We start from the raw sequence: 16484 nt of genomic DNA on the forward strand, positions 1-16484 counted from the left end.
CAAATTGTCTTGATTTTTTGTCTGACTTTGAGTCCATTTATTTTAGAGATCAGATAACCTTTTTGAGCTTGGATGAATCCTATTTGTTTCTTGCCATGTGCTGATTCTATATGCATAAATTTCAAGGGCAGACTCTTTGTTAAAGAGGTAGAAAAAGTTTGATCAACAAGCTGTGATGAACTTTTTTGAAGCTGGAGATCTTTCTCTGTTTTAATGTTCTTGTTGCTATTTTCTTTGCTTTGTTTGATTCTGTTATTAATTAAATTCACTCAAAAGCACATGTTAAATTAACATAACATTTTAGAATCATAATTAACTTTCTTAATTAACTTTTTGTTTGTTTTCATCAAAACATTAAATTGAGATTTTGTCTCAACAATCTTGACTCGTTGAAGGTGATAACACATAGGTTGAAGTTGAAAAAGTTTGTTGAAGTTCCTGTACCAGATTTTGTACATCATTGGATTTAAGAATCAGGGCTGCTACATTTGTCTTCAGCTTACTTGACTATGACTGATGCTGGTATGATATCTGCTGCCTTTGTAGAAATTGACATAGAGAGACCATCTCGTTTCATTTGTCATTTGAAGAGATGACCATCACGTTGGACGACGTCGCCACTCTTCTTCACATCCCACCCCAAGGTAGATTTTTTGATGCACACATGAATATGAGCACTAATAATGATGCGAGAGCTGCACATGAGTTGTTAGGTGCAACCTAAGAGGAAGTATGTGCTGAGATTAATTATAATAAATGTGTGCAGTATAGACTGTAGTGGTTGCGTGATTTATACAGATGTCTCATTCAAGCTAACATGTTTGAGTGTGCGACTAGAATGTACCTGTTGCATTTAGCTAACAACACTATTTTCGCCGACAAAACACATACTCGTGTAGAGGCGAAATACATTACTTTGTTTGTTGATTTAGATCGTTGTCGCGACTATTCATGGAGTACCACTGCATTGGTTGTCCTCACTCCATATTCATGGAGTACCTACTGTTGCACATGATCCACACGGTCCATCATCTTCTGTACATGTTGGTCAATCATCGACACAAGACCATAGAGTAAATAGCTTTTAAGTAGGGCCATAAAGTTGGTAACTCCATATGGTGAAGTTCATGACATATTAAGTGAGTTAGTCCGCATATTCCTGGACGACGATTAGTGATTGTGTTATGTATCATTGTGTTATGTATGATAAATATTGTGAATTAATTATTTGTAATAATACCTGATCAATGGTGAATATTTTTGAAGAATTCATAATCGTTATTGTAGCAAGAACCTCAACTCTACTCATACTTAATTTCAAAAAGTATACTAAAAATTTAATTAATAATAACAAATACAATATTTAAAATAAAAAATTTAATTATTTTTCAAATATTAAACTACATTTCGAATATTTAATTTTAATTGAAACTTTCGAACCTTTTGAAACTTTCAAAGATGTTACTGCTTCGAACATTTCATAGTTTCGAACGTTTTGATGATATCTGGAATTTTATGTTTTGAAAGTTTCGAATTGAGGGAAACTTTCAAAAATCGGGGAAAATGTGTTCCAAAAATTTCAAGTTGATCAAAAGCTTCGTAAGTTTTGACACAATCTAGAAAAATAGGTTTCAAAACTTTCAAGTTGATCAAAAGCTTCAAAATTTTTGATAGAGTTTGGAAAATATATGTTTAGAAACTTTCATCTTCATCAAAATTTTTGAAAATTTCAAAAATAACTGACTTTTTTATATTTCTAAGATTTGTAAACTTCCGAATGGTAAAGTAATTTATGTAAGTTTTGAAAGAGGGGATGAATAATTGAGCGATAATTTTTTTTGAGGGTTTTATACATAGTAAAAAAGGGCAAAATGGTATTTTTATTTGGGATGGGGTTGGAGGTTAAGGTGGGGAGTGCATGGTAGAAACATCTGAGAATTGATTTTACTAAGATGATACTGGTGGAGAGAATTATGAATGAATTCCACTTGATTGATAATCAGATACTAAATGTCAATTTCTTATTAACACTTTTTATTTTATTTTATTTCATTTTAAAAACGTTAATTAAAATTAAAAAATACAAAAAATAACTATTAGTTAACTATGTAAATTGATTAAAATTACATAAAAATAAATGAATTATTGAGGTTCAGTAGAGTTTTCAGTAATATATAGACAATATTTTCGAGTATGATAGGTTATCTGACATAGTTAACATTTTTTTGACATTTTATCTCTAACGTCCATTTCAATTCTAATGTGGGTACTGCACGAATAACCTAGTCTTCCTATTTTAGGATTATTATTCATTATTTCACCTTTATATTGGGACTTGTATCCTTCATTTGACATAATTGTGAGCTCTTTGTTTTAGACATTGAACACATTAACAATCTTGTGTATGTTAGATAGATGGGCTAAATATTTTTGACGAATGTAAGAATATGTAACTATGATATACGAATAAGGCACATGTATAGCATAACACTTCCACAATCACACCTATTTCTTTCAAGTTCTTCTTTAAAATGACCAATCGCTCGCACCTCTTTTGTGTTTATTTTTTTCGTGCACTTTGAAAAGATAGTTGTTGGTCGAATTGAATGACTTGGTGAATGTTGGACTTAACAACTTGATCTTCAATCCTGTTCAAACAATTTTATGTGTATACCTCACCAGAAGTTAACATTGGTTGTAGTTGATGTCCCATTATTGCAAACATAAGTCCCCTAACCTATAGCATGTTGATTAATTACTGAAGTTATGATTGAGATATCGTGTGTACCCTTGAGCATTGAGTTAATTGTTTCAATAAGGTTGATTATCATGTGACTCCATCATCAACCTTGATCATACGTTTGAGTCCAATTTTCTCAAGGGAAGCTATCAACCCATCTTAAAGCCTTTAGGTCTGCCATCTTGATTTCGTTACTTGTATTTTATGTCATCTTCAAGAAGAAGAAGGAGGAGGGGGATGAGGGAGATGAGGAGGATAATACTTAGTCGCATTCTTAAGATACACTCTAGTATATTGATATATAAAATCAATTCTTTTACATAGTCGAATCTTGAAAATGCAAGTTAGTACTCAAAAAGTAAAAGTAAGATATATTTTTTTTAAAGTGAAGCATTTTAGATTTCTTGTTAAAAAATTAAATATTGAGAAGAAATCCAAAAAAATACTATTAATTTATACTCAAATCATTATTTCAACCATTTCAAAATCGTTTCTAACACAATTTTCACTAATTAGATCATAAACTATTAACTTTACACAAATTAACCATTAAATGTAGAAACTACAATCAACTAAAATCATGTAGCAAACTTTTTAAATAAAATGAATAAGTAGAGGGACATGTAGGAGGCGAATATCAATATCCTAAATCATCTCCCGTTCTTAAATTTTGAAATCAATGAAAAACTCAAATTTGATCAAAACAGATTTTCCTCCTTTAAAATTCAGACGGATGGATGGTCATGCGTTTCATATGTAAATTGTGTTGTCATGCCTTTTAAAACGTTTTCTAATCATAACAACCCCATCAATTAAAGATAAATAGAGACCAAATTTTTTAAAGCATCTCCGATATAACAAAAACATATAGTTTTAATAAATAAAAAGTATCAAATTTGTAAAAGGTGAATAAAAAGGGATCCTTTTACTTACTGTTTTTCTTCTATGAATCAATAAGCATAAAAATGAGTTAGAAAAGTCATCAAATAGTTTTAGAATCTCATAGGCATACCCTTGTTTTGTAACAAAGGAAAACTTGAAAAGAAAATACAAGAGGATTTTTTTTTTATGTCCAAAATAGGAAGAAAATTGATAAATAAATAAAGAGGATTACCTAAGTGTGAATGATGTTTCCTATAGTTCACAAGTCACAACTTTCTTGTTGTTCTTCAATTCTTTTTTAGTTTAATTGTAGTTTTGGTATATCTATTATTATCAATTCATGGAATTAGTTCTCCTATTTTAAAAGTCGACAATTTTGATCTATCTCTTAAATTTTTTAACTAAAATATGACGATTTGACATATAACTTACAACTTCCTTGTTGTTGTTCTATTTTTTTTCCTTTTCTTTTCCTAAGCCTTTTTCTCCTAATTAAGTGCAACAATGAAAATTTGAGAGAGTGAGGGGAGATTAAGTTAGGGTTAGAGGAATTATTGTCCCCTATTCCTAAACAATCATGTGTATTGATGTTGCAAATCCTTCCTATTTGTTTGATATTTTTTCAAAATTATATTCTTCTCCTACAAAGTCTCTTTATTCCTTATGATTTCATTTTGATCTCAAAGATTCATTCCAAAAATTCAATTAAAATTTATATTGTCTATAGATGAAATAGTAATAAACTTGTCCAAAGTTGTGAGATATTTCGACATTTTAGGTCTTACGAATAATTCCATTATAATCTTACTAACAATAATAAAAATGCACAACACACTCACCTAACTTTCATTTTCAAAAATATTTAACACTAGCATAAATATTTTAAAACAACTACTTTAAATTATCACAAAATAACAACAACACACAATAAAATGAATGAGAAAGATAGGGAATGCTTCAATTGTATCATATTTGAATTAAAGACATGGTTTGGACTAAGAACGTAACATCATGCATATTGAAAAAGAAGGGCATCAATGCAAACTTGTATGCTATTGTTTCAATTGCTTGAGAGCTTAGTAGGGTCCAAGGCTGACCCAAGGATAAGGCGACCAAACCAAATTGATTTAAGCCATAAAAAATAAATAAATTTATACTTAATAAAAGGCCTCCAAAATTTTTTTGTACTTAACAAAAAGGCTTCATAATTAATAAGTAAATAAATTAAAATAACTAAGGTTCTAATATTTTCAAATCTAAAAATAATAAAATCTTATCTAAAAATAAAATTGTCTCAAAAAATAGCAAATTGTTTGATTTAATTATCAATTGCAAAATAAATATTATATAAAATCAATTATATTAATACACTTAATAATTTTTAATTGTAAATAAAATTAGGGTGAATTTGTTATAACTTTTTTTTGTAACATAATCATCTTTTAAAAAAATAATCACTTTTGAAAGTTTGTGTTTGTTTGTTACAATTTTTAACAAAAAAAAAATGAAAATAATTTTAAAACTGCTTAAAATGAATATCAATGGAAATCCATTTTCTTTTTTAAAAGCCAAATCAATTAAAACCCTCCTCCTCTTCTTTTTCTGCTTTGCAAGAATACTGAAAAAATTGAAGCCCTTGTAGTAGTACTTTATTTTTTTTTAATAATCTTTTTATGAGGTGCTTTGAAGGATTATTTGAGACCAACAAAGGAAAGAGACCTTGCTTGGGATAAATTTGCAGTACGAAATACACATCTTGTTTGTTGTGTTATAAGAAGAGATTAATAAAAGGAAAAAAAACAAACTTCACAACTTACAAATTAGTGGTGCCTAGATCAATGTTATGGCTGGTTCTGATTTGCATAGCTTTACCTTTTTAATCTTTTTCTCATTTTTTTTTCTTTTGATTTTTACTACACCATCAAATATTTGTTTTTATGTTGTTTTATGGCGTTACTTTTAATGTGATTCAGATTTTTTTTATTTAAAAATAATTCATAGTAAAAATGAATGAACGGTAATATTCATTAATGAAGTATTAAGTTTGATTCTCACAAAAATAAAAATAAAAACTCGTTAATTTTTTAACAAAAGAAAGATAAACAAAAAGATTGTGAATAGCGGTGTCAGTCAAAAAGGTCGAGTGGTTGGCTTTGGTTGCTTATTTATATTTTGTGACGAGCTAATGTATGTTTTATATAATTAGATGAGATAGTTATCTAATGTTGACGTATGAATATTTTTATAAAATAATGTATCTTTTGAAAATTACGTCAAGGAGACAATTTGGATTTCTATATGTTTGGAATATGTTATAATTGTCTGAGGTGTGTCCTCAATTGGTTAGAGCGTATAGTTATACGTTTCTTATTTTTTTACTTGAAATTTTAAAAAGAAAAAAAAAATTATATTGGTTTTATAAAAGCAAAGAGTAATTACTTTAAAAAATTATTCTACATTTATAAAATATAATTCTCGTAGAGAATTCAATTGGAAATTTTGTTGGAGTACGTGGTTTCTAGGAGGAAACAATAGAGTTAATATTTTATGATGGTTTGGAGGTGGTGATTTCTTGTTAAGGATGGTGTTGTTGAGGCTACAATTAGATATGAGATCTTGTTTGTGTTGGCTTAGATCCAAAGAGGACTTTGTGTGGAGGTAGTATGGAGTTAGAATAAATATTGAGGTGAAGATTCATTTTAGTCTCTTAAAAAATTAAAGATAATTTTTAATCCATGAGAAATTTAATCGGGACCATTTAGTCTATACTTTCTTTACATTTTATTATGTTGATGAAGGAAAGATATGGGGAAGAAAAAAACGGAAAGAAGAGGAAAAAATGAGATGATTGTTTTTATATTTTAGTGTAAAAGAAAGAGCTTAATTAATTTATATCCACTAGTAATGTTAAGATTATTTTACACTATCATCCAATAATAATAATCAATTTTAACCATCAACTTAGTACTTGTTTGTGACAAATTCTTTGTGAAAAAAACATTTTTTTTAAAAAAAGATTCACTTTTAGGAATTTTCAATGGTTTGATACATACTTTTTTTTAGATGATGATAAAAAAAGAAATCTAACTACGATTTCAAATGATAAGTTATTTTAGGTAGATTCTCGCTAAAAATCATTTTCTATATCTAATATTTTTTTTTAAATGTTTTTCATTATGGTTAACAAAAACAAAATTTATTATATATTTTTTTTTAAATCTATGAAAATTAATATTGAACATCGAGACTATTTTTTTAAAGTCTATGAGACTATGACAAATGGACCCATAATATATTTCAATGGAATTAAACTTTGTTAAGTTGATGTGTCAAAAATTTCAATTTTTATTGGATAATATTGTAAGATAATTTTGCACAATAAATAAATATATATTAAACTCTTAGAGAAAATGAAAGAAATATGTGTATTTATAAATTGGCTTAAGCAAAAATTAGATATAAGTAAAAAAATTAAAAATTTAAATATAATTTTAGTTTCTATAACTATATAATTTTATAATTAATCCCTTTAAGTTTATATGTGATCGGATTTCAAAACCACGACCTCCTATTAACACTTTATTTTATATAACAAAAGTCTTGTAAAATGGAATGTAAAATGGGAGCAACATGCTCAACTATAATAATAGAAAAAGAAAATGTAAAACCACATTGAGCAAGTAAATGAAAACATTTATTTGTCTTGCGAGGGAAGAAACAGATAGCAGCCGTCCAAGTCGGATCTCGAAGCATAATGCAGATGTCTTTCAGGAGGATCATTAGAGGATGATAAGTAACCTTTCTTGGTCATATTAAAGAAAAATAAGAAGTCAATTTCAAAGATGATTTAAATGTGAAGATCACGTGCTAACCAAATGCCACTCTGAAGCGCCCACATCTCAACAAAAACATAAATACTAAAACTAACTTCAGAGTAAAAATATGTAATGAAGGACCCATTAAGGTCATGAATGATACCACCACAAACAGAGGCACCATTACTTGTAGAGTGAGCTCTACCAATATTTATCTTAAGCTCACCAACCAGTGGTTTGGACCACAATGGATGATGTTGAGAATTGATGTTGCTTAGATGATGCTGGTGGATAGAATTATGAATGAACTCCACTAGATTGATAATTTGATACAAGATGTTAACACTTTTTATTTTATTTTAAAAAAATTAATAAAAAATACAAAAATACAAAAATAATTATTAGTTATATAAATTGATTAAAATTACATTAAAATAAATAAATGATTGAGGTAAGAGTAGAGTTTTCAATAATATTTAAACAATGTTTTCGAGTATGATAGATTATCCGACATAATTCACATTTTCTTGATACTTTATCTCTAACGTCCATTTCAATTCTAATGTGGGTACTACACAAACAACCTAGTCTCCGTATTTCAAGGTTATTATACACTATTTCACCTTTATATTGGAACCAGTATCCTTCATTGGACATAATTGAGAACTCTTTGTTTTAAACATTATACATTAACAACCTTATTCAAGTGAGGTAGATGTACTAAATAATTTTGATGAATGTAAGAATACAAAACTATGACATGCGAATAAGACCCACACATAGCCTAAAACTTCCCACAATCACACTTATTTCTCTCAAGTCCTTCTTTGAAATGATCAATCAGTCGCATCTCTCTTGGTTTAATTTTTTTCTTGCACCTTGAAAAATAGTTGTTGGTTGAATCGCATGACTTGGTGGATGTTGGACTTAGCAACTTTATCTTCAAACAATCTTCTATATGTATCTAATCATACACTACAAAAAAATCAGCAGTTATCCACATTCCCATTGATAATGACTAAAAATCAAATTTTGTCACGGTTAGACTGTGGCTAACAATTTACTTTTTCAGTGAATGCGCCTACTTTTTTTTTTCCATTCCCTCTTTTATTTTTTGTATTCCCTTTTGTTTTTATTTCCATTTCCTTTCACCTTTTTCCATTCCTTTATTTTTTTATTTTTTTATTTCAGGTTTCATTTCTCTTCTCTACTCATCTTACACCGGACATCTCATGACCCAATCACAAGCACTCACAACTCAGTCACTAGCAATGACGTTACGTGACCCAGCCATTGCCAAGAACTCACGAGCTGCTCTCTTTCGTTCTCTCCGATAAAAACTTCAAATCTCTTTTGATTTTAATTTTTTAGGTTTAGTTGTTTATGTGATGTGAGTACATTTGACAAAAAAAAAATTCAATAGAATGATGTAATACATTTTTAGATTATTTATGTGATGTAATACTTTTTTAGATTATTTATGTGATGTAATACTTTTTTAGATTATTTATGTGATGTAATACCTTTTTTTATAAAAAAATTAGTTTGATAATAATCATTTTGATAGTTTAGTTTGATAATAACCATTTTGATAGTGATTAGTAGATGTAGAGTTGATAATAACCATTTTAGGTTTAGAAGTTTATGTGATTGTTTATGTGATGTAGAGTTGTTTATGTGATGTAGAGTTGTTTATGTGATTGTTTTTTCTTTCACTAAACTTATAATAATGGGGTGATTCTTAACAATGTGACACTCAAGTGTTTAGGAAATGTAAGGATTTTGAAGGAGCATAGAAGGTGTTTGATGGAATGCTTCAAAAGAGAGGTAAAGCCAAATAACATTACATTTACTATTATGATTAGTTGTGCCAGAATGGCTGCTTTAAAATATGATTAAGTGATGTAATTTCTTGTTTTTTCTTTCACTAAGCTTATGATAATGTGGTGGTTCTTAACAATGTGACACTCAAGTGTTTAGAAAATGTAAGAATTTTGAAGGAGCACACAAGGTGTTTGATGAAATGCTTCAAAGAGAGGTAAAGCCAAATAACATTACATTTACTACTATGATTAATTGTGCTACAATGACTGCTTTAAAATATGATTAAGTGACGTAATGTCTTGTTTTTTTCTTTTACTAAGCTTATGATAATGGGGTGGTTCTTAACAACGTGACACTCAAGTGTTTAGAAAATGTAAGGATCTTGAAGGAGCACATAAGGTGTTTGATGAAATACTTCAAAGAGGGGTAAAGCAAAATAATATTACATTTACTACTATGATTAATTGTGCTAGAATGGTTGCGTTACTTGATAAGGCTGTTGAGTGGTTTGAGAAAATGTCGGGTTTTGGGTGCAGACATTAGGCCTATCCACAAATTAATTTGTTAAGATAATTTAATATTTATTTCAATTATTTATCTTTTTGTTGAGTTTTATCACCCTTATGTGGTAGTTTATCTATTTCTATTGTATTCAAGTTTTGCTAGTAAACGCTAAAATTCTTATTTTAAGTTAATAATTATATATATTAATTGCAGACATTGCAGTTCGGAAGCTTCCCGCCCTTGTTTAGAGACACTGCAATTCAAAAGTTAACGCAAATGATATTTTTCATTCCAATCATTTTCTTTAGTCTTTTCTGTTTTCTTTGATCTTTCTTCTACATTTCTTTTCTAACCCATATATATATGTCTTTTAGGAGTTTTTACACTTAGATCGATACTTTAAGTCACTTGCAAATATCATGTTTTATTTCTTTACATAGTGATTAATACTATTAAAATGATACTCATTCATTAGTGTTAGTTAGTAAACATTTGCTTACATTATGCTTCGACTTGGCAGGTTCTAATTCTCATAATTAACGAGTAAAGTTCACCTTGATTTTTGCTCTACAAATGGAAGGATTATGTTTTTTGTTGTTTGCATGCAAATGGAAGAAATATGCTGCTATTTGGACTACTAATGGAAGAAATGTGATGTTTAGTGGATTATTTTGTTGTTGCTCTAGACTATTTTGATGTCGACAATAATTTTTGTATGCTTCATTAGTTTATGTATCAGATTTTAGAATGTTTGACTACTAGTTTAAGTTTTGTTGTTGGTATAAACTACTTTATACTTGTATATTAATGATGGTTTTAGTATGTTAATTAGTTATTGTTGCTATATTTGTTAAGAACGTCTTCTTAGTGTATTGCAAATATAGTTAGTTATGTTTATGACATATTTTATGGGTTTTTACTTTGATTATTTTATTACTTTGATTAGTTTATTGTAAAATGTTTGGTTTGACTCTATAGACCTCAACTGATATTAAAAAAAAAAACAAACATTAACCATTGTTGGCCTGTGGCAAAAATGAAAACATAAATTGTGTTTTATAATATCGTTTAACACGGTTTTAGCCATGACTAACCGTAAACTAATCGTGGCTAAAAATATGTTATCACGACTCTTTTAAACGTGGTTAATTTGGATTTTAACCGTGGTTAATAAATTGCGACTCCCAACTACGCCATAGATAGGATTAGTGTGGCTGACTTTATTTGCCACGGTCAATTGCAAAAATAAGTCCCTTAACCTATAATAGGTTGATTCATTACCAAATGTTATGATTGGGAGATTGTGTGTATCCTTGAGCGCGAAGGTAATTGACTCAACAAAGTTGGTTATCATGTTGTCCCATCATCGACCTTGATCATACATTTGAGTCCAATTTTCTCAAGGGATAGTATCGACCCTTCTTAAAGCCTTTAGACCTATCATCTTGATTTCACTACTTGTATTGTGTGTTGCTTCAAGAAGAAGAAGGAGGAAGGGGAGAAGGAGGATAGTACATAGTCGCATTCTTAAGATACTCCAATATATTGAAATATAAAACCAGTTCTTTTATATAATCGTATCTTAAAAATGCGAGGGAGTACTCAAAAGATAAGATATTTTGAATTTTTTTTTTTGAAGTGAAACATTTTGGATTTAAAATAAAAAGTGGAATATTGAGAAAAAAAAATCCTATTAACTTATACTCAAATAACTATTTCAACCATTTTGAAATTGTTTCTATACGACTTTGCGTTGATTAGATCATAAAACTATTAACTTAAAACAGATTAATCATTAAATATAGAAACTACAATTGATTAAAATCATGTAGCAAACCTTTTAAATAACAAGGCTTACAAAAAGTTTTGTAATCATAAGAGCCCACATTTTAAATAGCAAGGCTTACCAAAAGTAGGTAAGTAATGGTGAGTCGGGGTAGATTTTGCCTCTACCACTCCAGTCTTTAACTAATTGGAGAAAATCTGCATCTATATTCATTTTTTATTGGGGGTTAAAATTGGAGATTAATCATTTTTATAGTTCTTCTCGTGATTATTATCGTGTGGGAAGGCACCTGGCAATAGATTTGTCATTGTTGGGCTGAGTTGGCTTGTGCTTGATCTATTTGGCGTGTAAGTAATTGCTTAATTTTTAAAGAGTGTGAATGTATTTTGAATCTTATGATTGATCATATCTTGTCTTTATCGTAGCAGTGGTCGTTGAAGGTACATAATAAAGATTTCAAAATATTGAGTTAATCAATGGTGGACTGTCCTTTTAGGTTGTTTGAATTTTATTACGTGTGGTTCATTCCATTCTTGATATGTGGGGGTCATTTGATTATTTTGCGTTCTTTTATGATGTAATGGTGTCATTGTAATTTTGTTATTTTTCTTGACACGTCTTGTGTTTTAAATAAAATGTGGTTTATAATATATATAAAGATGTATCAAGTAAAATGAGTTTTAAAATAAGAGAATGAAATGATTAAATTTTAAACATACAACGATATATATATATATGATTATAATTAAAAGTTATTTATATAACTCATGATCACTTAAACATATCACATTAATTTTTATTCTAATCTTAACCATTCATAATTTAATTAAACTAATAATTATTCATCTCTTATTATAAAAGTCATATATATATAAAGAAAATAAAAAGTGATTGACACAATATTTAGACCTATAAAGTATGGTAAAAGTATGGAAAAAACTAACCGTTGATATAAAAGTATTTTCATTTTATCACATGGGAAGGTGTTTTCCCTTTTGTTGATTTGTTGATGTCATGGAATCTAACTTTAAAATAAATAATCTATAATAAAATATTTGTATGCGTTCATAACAATAAAAAAAAAGTATTGTCTTTAAATTTTAGATCAATTAATAAATATCAATAAGATGGACCTTATATTTTGAATTCGAATAATATTTATTATCTCGCAATTATATAAATTAATTATGATAATATTTACTATCTCTATTAAAAAAAATTAAAATAAAATTATATTAATAGTATCATTGATCATCAATTGTGTCACTTATTCAGTAGGCCCTGGGCATCCCTATAGCTTTTAACAATTATTATTGTATTGTATTGGCATGTGCATAGTTCCTTCCACTAAAATCTCATTTATCACAATCATCCTCGTCAAAGTTTTATCATAATTTATAAATATATACTATATACCAAAAAAATGTGTTATCATCATCCACAATCATCTTTAAATTTAACTTGCCTTTGATTGGCATTGCAAAGGATGATTTTGACATGTATCATTTGGAACCATATGTACCGTGATCTCCACCAAAAAGTGTATAATTGGGATTTACACTAGAAATAGAAATTGTATAAATTAATTTAAATACAAAACGTTTATATTACACAAATTTACAAGAAATATTTAAACATGGTGGATTTTATGATATCTAATTTATGTATTTTACCTACACAAATGTCCTAAATCGAAGCACTCGACAGTATTGTTTGTCAAGGCATCAATTTAGCGAAAATAGAAGAAAAGTGCTGGAGCATAGAAGTGATATTGTGTCAATGACAATTGGTTATTTCGCACTCTTACCCTAATTAGTCATTCAAAATATAAGTGACTTTTGGACATACTCAAAAAAGATTATGGACCTATTTGTTATATATTTTAAAAAAAAATATTGAAATTGAGTAATTTCAAGAATTTTTTATAAAAAAAAACTAGATGTTATTTTGTGTTTGCATTTCATAGTTAATTTTTTTAAAAGATAATTGTTGGAAATGATGACATAATGAGAGCTAATGTTGTTGTGAATTGAAAAATAAGAAACTTCCACATAGAAGAGATATCATACACTAGTAGTGTATATAAGATGGAGGTATAGAACTTGGGGTGTGCCCCAATTTTATAAAGGAGGAATAACACATGCAAATTGACCACCATAAATGGAAAGAGTTATTTCATCACTTTTGATAATCGCTCTGATTACACTTTTGCTTTTATTGATAATGGTAAAGCTGAAAGAAAGAATATAACTCTTACTAAACTAGTTGTTACTATTGTTTTCTATGTTTTGAATAGAGTTCCTACATCTAAAAACAAAATATCTCCTTATGAGATAGTGAAGAAAAGACAACCTAATTTGTCTTATCTTCGAACATGGGATTGTCTGGCTTATGTCAGAATCCCCGATCCCAAGATAATTAAATATTTAAACTCTCTAGCAGAACTTATGAATGTTTATTCATTGGGTATGCAGTAAAGCGTATAGGTTCTATGACCTAAATGCGAAAGTGATTATATAATCAAATGACATAGACTTCCATTAAAATAAATTCCCTTTCAAGTCGAGAAATAGTGGGAGCATCGAACCTAGTCAAGTTCCTGTGACAAGAAGCACTAAAAGCAACAACCAAGGTGAAATAGAAACTCAAAAAAGTAAGAGAGTAAGAGTTGCTAAAGATTATGGACCCGGATATATGGCCTATAACTTAGAAGATGATCCTGCAAATCTAAAAGCAACATTGTCATCATTGAATTCATATTTATGGCAAGAAGTTATAAACGACGAAATGGATTATCTAGAGTCTAACATATGAAATTTAGTAGACTTGCCTCCTAGTTGCAAATCAATAGGTTGTAAATGGATCTTGAAAAATAAACTAAAACCCGATGGAACCGTTGATAAATACAAAGCACACCTTGTAGCCAAAGGTTTTAGACAAAGAGAAAATATAGATTTCTTCGACACTTTTTCACCAGTCACTAGAATAACATCTATTAGGGTGCTCATATCACTTGCGGCTATTCATAACCCGTTGATACTCCAGATGGATGTTAAAACAACTTTTTTAAATAGTGACTTGGAAGAAGAAATTTATATGGAACAACCTGAAGGTTTTGTAATTCATGGACAAGAAGACAAGGTATGTTAGTTAGATAAGTCTTTCTATGGTCTTAAACAAGTTCCTAAGCAATGACATGAAAAAATTTGATAACTTGATTATATCGAATGCGTTTAAAGTGAATGAAAGTGACAAATGTATTTATTACAAATCTGAAAATGGAATTTGCACTATCTTATGTCTCTATGTAGACGTCTTGCTCATATTTGGTTCAAACAATCATGTTGTAAATCATGTGAAATCTTTGTTGAGTAATACTTTGATATGAAAGACCTTGGAGAAGCAAATGTAATCCTTGAAATCAAGATTACTAGGTCTGAGAAAGGAATTTATTTGGATCAATCCCACTATGTTGAAAAGATCCTAAAGAAATATAATTACTTTGACTGTAAACCTGCTTGCACACCATATGATCCAAGTGTGAAACATTTCAAGAACACTGGTGAAGGTGTTAGAAAAACTGAATATGCGAGCATCATTGGCAGCCTCATGTATCCCACTAATTGTACTAGACCCGACATTGTTTACATCGTGGAATTGTTGTGTAGGTTTACTAGCAGACCTAGTATGGAGCACTGACACATTATCGAAAGAGTCACGAGATACCTTAAAAGGACCATGAGTCTCGAATTACATTATCAAAGATTTCTTGTCATCCTTGAAGGATACAGTGATGCAGATTGGAACACCTTATCAGATGACTCCAAAGCAACCGGTGGCTATATTTTCAGTATAGACGGTGGTGCAGTATCTTGGAAATTGAAGAAATAGATGATATGGGCTCAATCCACTATGGAGTCTGAAATGATGGCACTAGCTATTGAAGAAGCAAGCTAGTTGAGATACTTGCTAACAGAGATCCTTTTATGGAAAAAACATTGCTAGCTGTGTTGATCCACTGCGATAGTACTACGACTATTGCAAAAATTGAGAATCGTTATTACAACGATGAGATACGACAAATACGTCGTAAGCATAACACCATTATAGAATTACTTTCTAAAAGAGTTTTTATAGTGGATATGTACGCACTGATGAAAATTTAGCAGATCCTTTGACGAAATGATTGGCTAGAGAGAAAGTTCTTAATACATCCAAAAGGATAGGACTATTGCCTATAGATCAATGAGTCACTTATGATGGTAATCCGACCTAAAAGATCGGAGATCCAAAGAATTAGGGTCAATGGGTAATAACAAGTCATAGTGATAAAACATGAACATGCTATATTATATATGAGAGAAGCATGATTCTTGAAGCGATAAAAGAATAAGATGATAGAAACTCTTAATGAGATCTATACTTCATGTGGAGTAGAGTACATAACTACATGAGTACTCTTGATAGACTCACCTATATGAATGTGGAAGTGGGGCTGCTTCCTATGGAATTTCGAGTCAGAATTCTTAGAGAATTCACTATACTAAGATACACGTGAATGACCATAAATGCACGGGCTTTTGAGAATACACCCAAATGAAAAGGTTGTGTGTGGGTTTGATGTCATAGATAGAGTTCAAGACTACGAGTCATTCTTGTTGAATCTGAATCTTACTTGCTATGCAAAGGTTCAAGTCAAGAGACACATTTGTTTATGCACAATCTTATAGAAACGTTTGACTCTATTTCAGAAACCTTCGTTTAAATTCAAGTGGCAGATTGTTGGAAATGATGATGATATTAATGGATGATTGTTGGAAATAATGATGACATTAATGAGAGCTAGTGTTGTTGTGAATTGAAAAATAAGGAAGTCCCACATAGGAGAGATATCACACATTAGTAGTGTATATAAGGTGGGGGTATGGAACTT

At 29.4% G+C, this 16484-nt stretch overlaps 1 long non-coding RNA gene across 2 annotated transcripts; it reads left to right on the forward strand.

Annotated features, from left to right (window-relative positions):
• Window positions 1-8483: 8483 nt before the first annotated feature.
• Window positions 8484-10665, forward strand: LOC105853120 (uncharacterized). Of its 2 annotated transcripts, XR_012161517.1 has the most exons (3): window positions 8503-9264; window positions 9370-9475; window positions 9582-10665. It is a non-coding gene; the product is annotated as an uncharacterized lncRNA (long non-coding RNA). The 2 variants fall into 2 exon arrangements; XR_012161516.1 differs by having other exon boundaries at window positions 8484-9264; window positions 9370-10665.
• The last annotated feature ends 5819 nt before the right edge of the window (window positions 10666-16484 follow it).

Source organism: Cicer arietinum, chromosome 8 (genome assembly GCF_000331145.2).
Source record: "Cicer arietinum cultivar CDC Frontier isolate Library 1 chromosome 8, Cicar.CDCFrontier_v2.0, whole genome shotgun sequence".
Taxonomy (NCBI): domain Eukaryota; kingdom Viridiplantae; phylum Streptophyta; class Magnoliopsida; order Fabales; family Fabaceae; genus Cicer; species Cicer arietinum.